Source organism: Cimex lectularius, unplaced genomic scaffold (assembly GCF_000648675.2).
Source record: "Cimex lectularius strain Harlan isolate CLEC.00 unplaced genomic scaffold, Clec_2.1 scaffold32, whole genome shotgun sequence".
Taxonomy (NCBI): domain Eukaryota; kingdom Metazoa; phylum Arthropoda; class Insecta; order Hemiptera; family Cimicidae; genus Cimex; species Cimex lectularius.
In genome coordinates, this window is record NW_019392689.1 from 3,275,938 (window position 1) to 3,284,283 (window position 8,346).

Below are 8,346 nucleotides of genomic sequence, written 5' to 3' on the forward strand. Positions count from 1 at the left end.
ACATATTTTAATAATAATTTAACTTCAAACGGCAATTGTAACAGAACCCACTCCAAAAGGTCGGTCATAACCAGGTCGGCCAGGACAGGAGACAACACTCCACCCATGGCCACACCATCCTTTTGTTTGTAAATCTCATCCTCAAATTTAAAGTATCCATTCATTGCTGTAAATTCCAATGTTTCCATAAATTGTCTTAAAAAACTGGGTGAAGTACGTAATTTTATTCTTATAACGTATGAGTATATGATGTTTTATGTAATCCTGTTAATATAAATTTGTTTTCAATAAATTAGGCCCTGAAGATGGCGTTACAATTCGCCGAAAGCTTGGTGAAACCCAATAGTGATGTTTTTTATTCACCTGTAAAATGACCTCAAGAAGATCCAATACATCAATTTAAACTACGGAGGTCGATCACTATCAACTAGAAAAGATAGAAACGTTGGCACGATAAAGAAAATGTTTTTCTGAAACCTACATCACACCAGACCGCATTTCACGATTTTTGAATAACTATATTTAGTATAAAATGTAGTATTCAACTTGCATAAAAATAGAAATACAGAGTAAAGTTAGAAAGTGAAAAACTACTGAAAAACTAAAGCTAAAAGTTAATAGAGTTAAATAAACAATTAATTTATTTGTTTTTTGCGATTTTATATGCAGCACGAAGTGCGTAATGTTCTGTTTTTACTGAAAAGAAGGTTAATTATTTCGTCTTCAACGCGTCATCGATATTACATACCTTATTAAACGTTATACCTATAAGCAAGGCATAAATCAAGGTTTTTAGGTATTCTTCACTTTTTACGCCAAAATGTTTTATCATTTTTGAATATCATTTATATATGAAGGAGAACAAAGCGAGAATACACTGATATAAACGATCATAAACACGGAATACGCAAATATTGAACAATTTTGCAATTTTAGAATTTCGATTTTATCAATCCAAGACAAAATTCAAAACTGTTTTAATGATTTTACAAACACCTTTACCATAAATATCTGCCCTTACCACAATTTGATTGGATGACGATTTTTCTCGTAATAAAAATATTTTTTTCAAATGCTCGGCCCAACTATATTCGATTGAAGCATAGATATTGTATTATTAAAAAATTTTGACGAATCGTATTGTTAGAAAATCTACACATTCTTCCGAAAATATTTTAAATAGTAATTAAATGATTATGGTGGTAAACAGAAGATTTCCAATTGGCCGGAAGGCATCGTATAAACAGAGAAGATAACCAAAGATCATCAGCTGTCTAATCCTGAATTGATTATAAATCAGGGAATTTAATCATTAATATCACAGTGTTTCTTAAAATTATATTTGCATAAAATTAACGAATTAGTGTTTCAAAAATGTATAATCTCTATTTACAATGATCATTCATAATTTCAAAGTTATTGATACAAAAAAAGTTATACTTTGTAATTTTTGAAAAAAAACAAACAAAAAAACAGTGTATATGGTTTATAACTTTGGTCAACTGGTGAACAATTGCTTCTGGCAGGGTAGCCAAATCCCGCTGCAATAAGCGAACACTTCTACACATAGTTGCAAATAAAAAGAAACATCACAAATAACTTCCTATGTACGACGGAAAAGTTGCAGCATAAAATGGCATTGCCGGCGTGTACAAATGCATAAATTTCATTAGCCAGAAGAGTCTCTATTGGAAAATTAATTAATATTTAAAGTAACAATCAATAAATAGATTCAAACGCGTGATAAAAGTGAATAAAATATTAAAAAAGTTAGTCCATAATAATTGAATAAAAGTTTATTATATAATTGAAATATTTCAAGAGTTAAGTTGTTAACAGTTACATAAGCGAAAGCACTACTTTCCTCTAAAAAATTCAGTATAACACTATCTCCAATTGCTGTTATACTGAAATCTTGCTAAACCATCAAAGATTACGACACTACAGGATGTTGAAGATAGAAAGGGTCAACTATAGATATCCAATATTTACAAATATTCTCGGATTTTATTATTGGAGATCAGAAGGCGGATTTTACATTTATCCATTACATTTGTCCAAACCACACTTCAGACAATATAAATGAGCATAGGTGGACCGCAATTTGCCCTGATACATAGAAAATCAAAGAGAAGACAATCAGCAATAGTAACGTATTTTTATTTTCATTTAACTACGACTTGAACGGAATACGAACGTAGAAAAAGGCTTTGGAATTATGTTGATAAGTCAAACGGACCTCTTGTTATCTTCATAATTCAATGGTGCAAAATTTCCGAAATATTGGGATGACACATTGACTCAAGCGGCATTTTAACATATCAATCAAAATATATACTGATCGTCACTTGATTACTTTACTGAATTTGTTTCGTTGATGATGAGTTAATTGTGTTACGTAATTGGATCTTTCGTCATGATCTGAGATTTTCCATGAGCCAGTAAATCCCAGAATTTTCTTCCTATTTGCATAGGGCATCTATTAGATGTAGGTCCACATTGAAATCCCATGCTATTTTGTGGTGTAATCAAATCAACGAAGGATTAATATTTTTATGAGATATAGGGGACTTTATGGAACAAAGTTGTAAAAGATTGAAGTAACCTGATAATCTAGAATATTATTGAGAACGAGCAAAATTTAAAAGCACTGTTTTTGTCTATCGAGTAGATTTCCAGTAGTTTCCTTGAGATTTTGTTTGTCCTGAGTGCTGTCTTTATCCCAAGTTTATTAGATCATTTTGTCAGTTTGCATATTTCTTTTTCTGTGTAGTAAATGTAAGTCAATTTTTGTGTTTAGGTTTTCGTGTTCGTTGTTAGTTGTCTTTGAATACTTTATGGTTGGTGCTTCGTCTTTGTTTTTATTACTGATTACTGACTTAATGTAGCTGGTTAAAAATGTTTGTAAATGTAGATTAAATGTACACCACTTGGAAGTGAAAGAATATGTCATAACTTAAATAATAAGGGTAACCAGTATAATGGTATAACAAATATGTACCTTCTTGTTTATGCGTTTCTAAAACTGTAACGAGGTAGGTGTCTATTTAAGTACTTTAACCATTTAACTGTTTTATTTACAATCATATGGAAAAAAAATTTCTTAATATGTAACTTGCAATTTTTACTATGTAGACTGAAGAGGGGAGGCTGGTGCCCCCGAAATCGATATTGCTGTAATAAAATGATATGTGGAAATGGTTGTATGTTCCTGAACAAACACCTTAAAAACGATCTAAAAAAAAAATCCCTTTTAATACCGAGTATTTCCACCTATGGCATAAATCACGTCCGTTTAAAGCCTTTGCATTCCTTCGAAAAGATTTCTGGCAAAATCCTGAGTAACTCGTTGCCATGCGTCAAAAACAGTCGTTTCCAACTCTTCTAAGTTGTTCGGACCTGAGTTTTGCGTCGTACTCGTCGCATAAGTTGGTGTCAAACGATTGGGTGCAAATCTAGACTCCATAATACGTGCTCTTTGGGCCCTGGCATTAGCCTGCATTAGCAATAATCTCTCTCCGATGTGGGAGCCAATGGCACCACATATTCTTCGATTATGTTTTGTAAGTACCTCTGTGAAGTTAGAGATCTTCCTCGCACAACGATTCGGTGCGGGCGTCGAAGTAAATGCCACCTCAGAAATTACACTCATCTGAAAATTTGAGGCCAACTCTCGTCCCTAATCTTCCAATGTTCTCGTGCGAATTTAAATCTGGCAATTTTCTGAGCTGTGGTAAGGAGATGTCGACGAGCTAGGTGGCAGGTCCTGAAGTTATTTTAATTCTTCTTTTTAATTTAAGTTTTTTAAGCCTTCTTTTTACAGTTCTGGAGGAAATCGAAACATTTCAAACTTGTCTTTTCAAATTTCTGAGATAATGATATAAAGATAATGGACGTCGTTTTAAACTAAATAAATTGAGTGGTGCGTTAAATTTGGCCATCAGTGTATTTGCAACTCGCATGCACCTGCATATAAAAGTTTTAAAAAATTACGATCATACAATTAAAAAATGAATTCACAAAATATAAAAAAAGGAAAAGTGCGAACCAAAAATAAACGCACAAGAAGGCGAGGATCGTCCCGGTTGGAACGGAGAGCGAGAAGGAAGAATCATAAAACCGTCTGCCGGTATACCGTCCTGATCTGCTCCTCCAGAGAGCATTCTTGCTACAATTTAAATTTTAAACGTTAGAATTATTGGAATTGTGCACATAGACACATGGCAAATTGGATTAAAAATCCCTTTTGAAACAAAGTCTTATTTTATCAATTGTATTTCAGATTTGCAGGTTACTTCCACTTTTCACAACTTTAATCCGTAAGTCCCTCTAGGTCATAAAATGTTAATCCTACTACCGATTTGATTACAGGAATGGAAATAGCATTAAATACGATAAGAGATTTTTGTTTTTTGTTATAGTTGTAAGCAAATAAAATAAACATCACACAGAAAGCAAATTTTTACTTGTTTCTAATATTCTTATCTACAATAACTTAGTATTTGATTCAATCAATTATGTTGCTAAGAATTTCATTTTTCAGTTAAAATGTAAAATAAAGATTTTGAAATTTCTATTAAACGAAATAATTAAAGTAGTACAAAATAAACAACAGAGACTTTGGAACAAAATTGAACATACAAAATTAAAATACAAAATATTTCAAAAAATTCAAAATGGCCACCTTCTTGAAGAATGCAAGACTGGCATTATTTCCTGACAGATTTTACTGCTCTATTGGGTCCGGCTAATTTCACGGGCATGTTGCTTTTTAGGTATGTTTTGCTACACACCATCTCTAAATCAACAAACCGGCATGATTAACAAGTGTGAATCATTTATCATTTAAATAAATCATTTATTATTTTTCTAGAGTTGTTTGGCACTGACCTCAATAAAATACTTATTGTTATTAACATTTCGGAACGAAAAGCCAAAAATTTATAATAATTTAGATCAACTAGCAAAATACTATGATTGTTTGAGTAGAACCAGGCACATTTAATATTTGTAATACGAAAAACAACATGAAAATAAAATACTAACAGTATGTGTATATATATTTTAACAACAATTTATATTTATTGAATAATTTAGTTATAACCAATCGTACGAATGAAGGTAATCTCGATCCCGATTACACAAAACTGGTTATTGCAACCTTGGAATAAAGGTCATGTTGAGGTAGGTAGTGGATTTTATTGAACCCATCCTACGTGCACAACATTTCCTTTGAATGGATCAATTGTTTTTCCTTTTGGCCCGCGTGATCTAATTGTTTGCCTTTGGTTTTGCTCTGAAATCGAAAATAGCGTTGTGACATGCACTCACATCGTAACGACCTTACAGTTGAAAAGGTACCTCTACGGGCGATAACAGAAATTATAACGATAAATCAAAACAAGGTTAAGCATAAAAATGACATAAAAATGATTCTTTTTAAAAACCAGTTAATTATTCTTTTTACCTAAGGTTTTTGTTTGAGATGAAAAATTAGTGTCACGAGCGGGATTCGAACCCATGATCTTCGGCTCAATACGCCGCAGCTCTAACCACTTCAGCTATCGTACTTCGAAGCACATTAACTTACGAGTTATACAAACAAGCGCCGAGTTGAATCTATTGGCTTCTCGTAGTCCACCGGCAAATCCGGCTTTTGCTATTTACAGTAAACTGCCAGCAGACGCGAGAATACCCACCCCGGTTGCTGGGAGACCACAGCCTTATCCGTCCAGCCACCGAGATTGAGTTCCGGAGAGAGTGGTGATGTCAAAACCTAGGTCAATTGAGTTCAACGTATGCCGTTCAAAACCATTGGTACTCACATTCATTCATAAATACATTCACTCCTTCTTACATACCATCATTCAATTAGGATGATGGAGTACTCGTTATTCCCACCCGATCGATCCTCTCACATCATACATTAGCCCTAATAAATATTGACTCTCAACTAAACAAAGTATACGCAACTATTACTACCATATTCAATAGAACAACCCGTTTACCACCAAGAATCGGAATAGAGGACCCAAACACTTGCTGCCGAGCTCAAGCACAATTCTCAAATCGGGTGGCATTCCTGCGCGCTCTCTGTATCGGGCCAACGAATTGCACCCTTCAATTAGGTGTAACACATCGAGCAACCTCTCTCGGCATACCGGACACATCGCGGGTACTCTTGATACGCGAGAGCTTCTCTGTCGATCCGGCCCATTGAAGCTGCCCCCTTCTTTTAATTATGTCCGGAGGTTGAGAAGTCCCGGGCTTGCGTCTGCCTTTTTACTACCCTCCACACCTATGTGTGAAGGTGAAGGTCTAAATTGAAATAAATTATCGCTATTTCTTTTAAATAAATCATTAATAAGTTCATAAACTTATTGCATTTTCCCGTCAAATTAAACCTGGTTTAAATCAAATTACCCATTTTTTGTTCAACCAAATTAACCATTTATTCAACCAAATTAAACATTTTTTCAAACACAAACATTTGTTTTAATTTTTAAAGCTTTTTTTAAAAAGAAGGCTTAGAAGACTGAATGCTAGTCACTCTGTAGTAAAGGGTTCTTCGGCGCTTCAGAAAAACAAGGCTTCACACTAGAAGGCCTACTGGGTAGACCTAGGCTCACGGAGAGGGAGATGATAGATTCATCCATCATCAGGCTTTAAAAAGCTGCAGGACTACTGGAAATGATATAAGAAATAAGATAAGCCAAGTCCGAAATGTTTTATTTCCCCCAGCACTGTAAAAAGAAGGCTCAATGAAAATACCCTCAGGGCTCGGCACCCGGCTCTTGGACCTCTCCTTACCATACCTTATAAAATGGAAAAGGTGGCGTAATTTCATATGGAGACGCTCCGGAGAAAGGTAAGCCCCATGCTGTATGGTTTCTCAGGTGGCATTGCATGGTGGGTCATTGATGTTCTGGGGTGTCATTTCGTTGGACACCCGCACCGAATTTGATGTGCGAGGAAGATCTCTAAATTCACATAGTTGCGCTAACGGGACATAATCGCAGAACATGTGGTGCCATATACCTCTCATATCGGTGAGGGATTCATGCTAATGCAGGATTATGCCAGGCCCCAAAGTACATATATTGTCTAGAGCTGAATCAGATTTGAACACAGTCGAAAACATTTGGGACCAACTTAAACGGGGAAACCCAGGTCCTAACCCCTCGAAGTGTTATAAAAGGCTGTTCTTGATGAATGGGATAATTCCTCATAATAATCGATAATCAGAAATCTTTTCCAAGGAATGCAAAGCCATTTAACAGACTTGATTCATACCAGAGTTAGAAATACTCGGTATTAAAGGGGAGAAAAAGTTTTCTTTTTTTTACATTTTTATTTGTTTTTGAATTTTTTTTTTCGTTACACAATATTTTTTTAGACTTAGGAATAAACATTTTCTTTTTAAATCTTATTTTTTGACAACGAAACCTATTTTTGGTAAGCAATATGAATAAACCTAAATACATTAAAATTTAAAGGAAATGCGTTAATTTTGTTCATAAGTGTGAATCCAAGTCTAAACATCGTTCGAGAAGTCCAACAACATTCTCATTGATTGCCATAGACTAATTATACCAAATTCAGTTTTATACCAAGAAAAACAAATATGTTAAACTCATTCAAAAATATAGATATATTTAATGTCAGATTAAGAAATTTAATCAAATTTTATCATTAAAAAATTAAATATTTTAGCATTAATATTAATTAGATAGTTTTAATACAGTTTTCAAATTGTTTCAATTCGTTGAAAAAAATAGATAATTGTAATATTTCTAAATTTATTTATAGTCTTTTCAATTAATTAATCTTTTAAGTAAGGTATTGGTTGAGATAAAACTTACTTAAAACATTAATTAATTGAAAAGAATTTATTTGGTCAATCGGACCACGAAACCTAATCGATTTATTTGTAGTTATAACCTTTGTACTGTTATTGAATACATTGGTAATTGGGAAACTATACAATAAATAAATAAAAACGAGTTTTTTGTCTTTCAGTGAACCCAAACAGTATAGGAACAAGATTTATTCAGTTCTATAGTTAGATCACAGATGTCGTGGGCTTGTCTCTGGAGGAGTTGTACGTTAAAACTTTTAATTTCCTGAAATTTAACTGCAAGGCTGTAAATTTGCTTATTTGTGATTTATTTTTTTTCTTTCGGGTTTCGCTGTTTAAATCGTAAAACAGCGAGAAAATGCGAACTAATGTTCAAATATCCATTTTAATAAAATCTGTACTGTTTTGCTTATTTATTTACTATTTAATGCCTGTAATTTTTCCAACTAAGTGTTACCTAGTTAACTATTAGGTTTTATAATTAAATT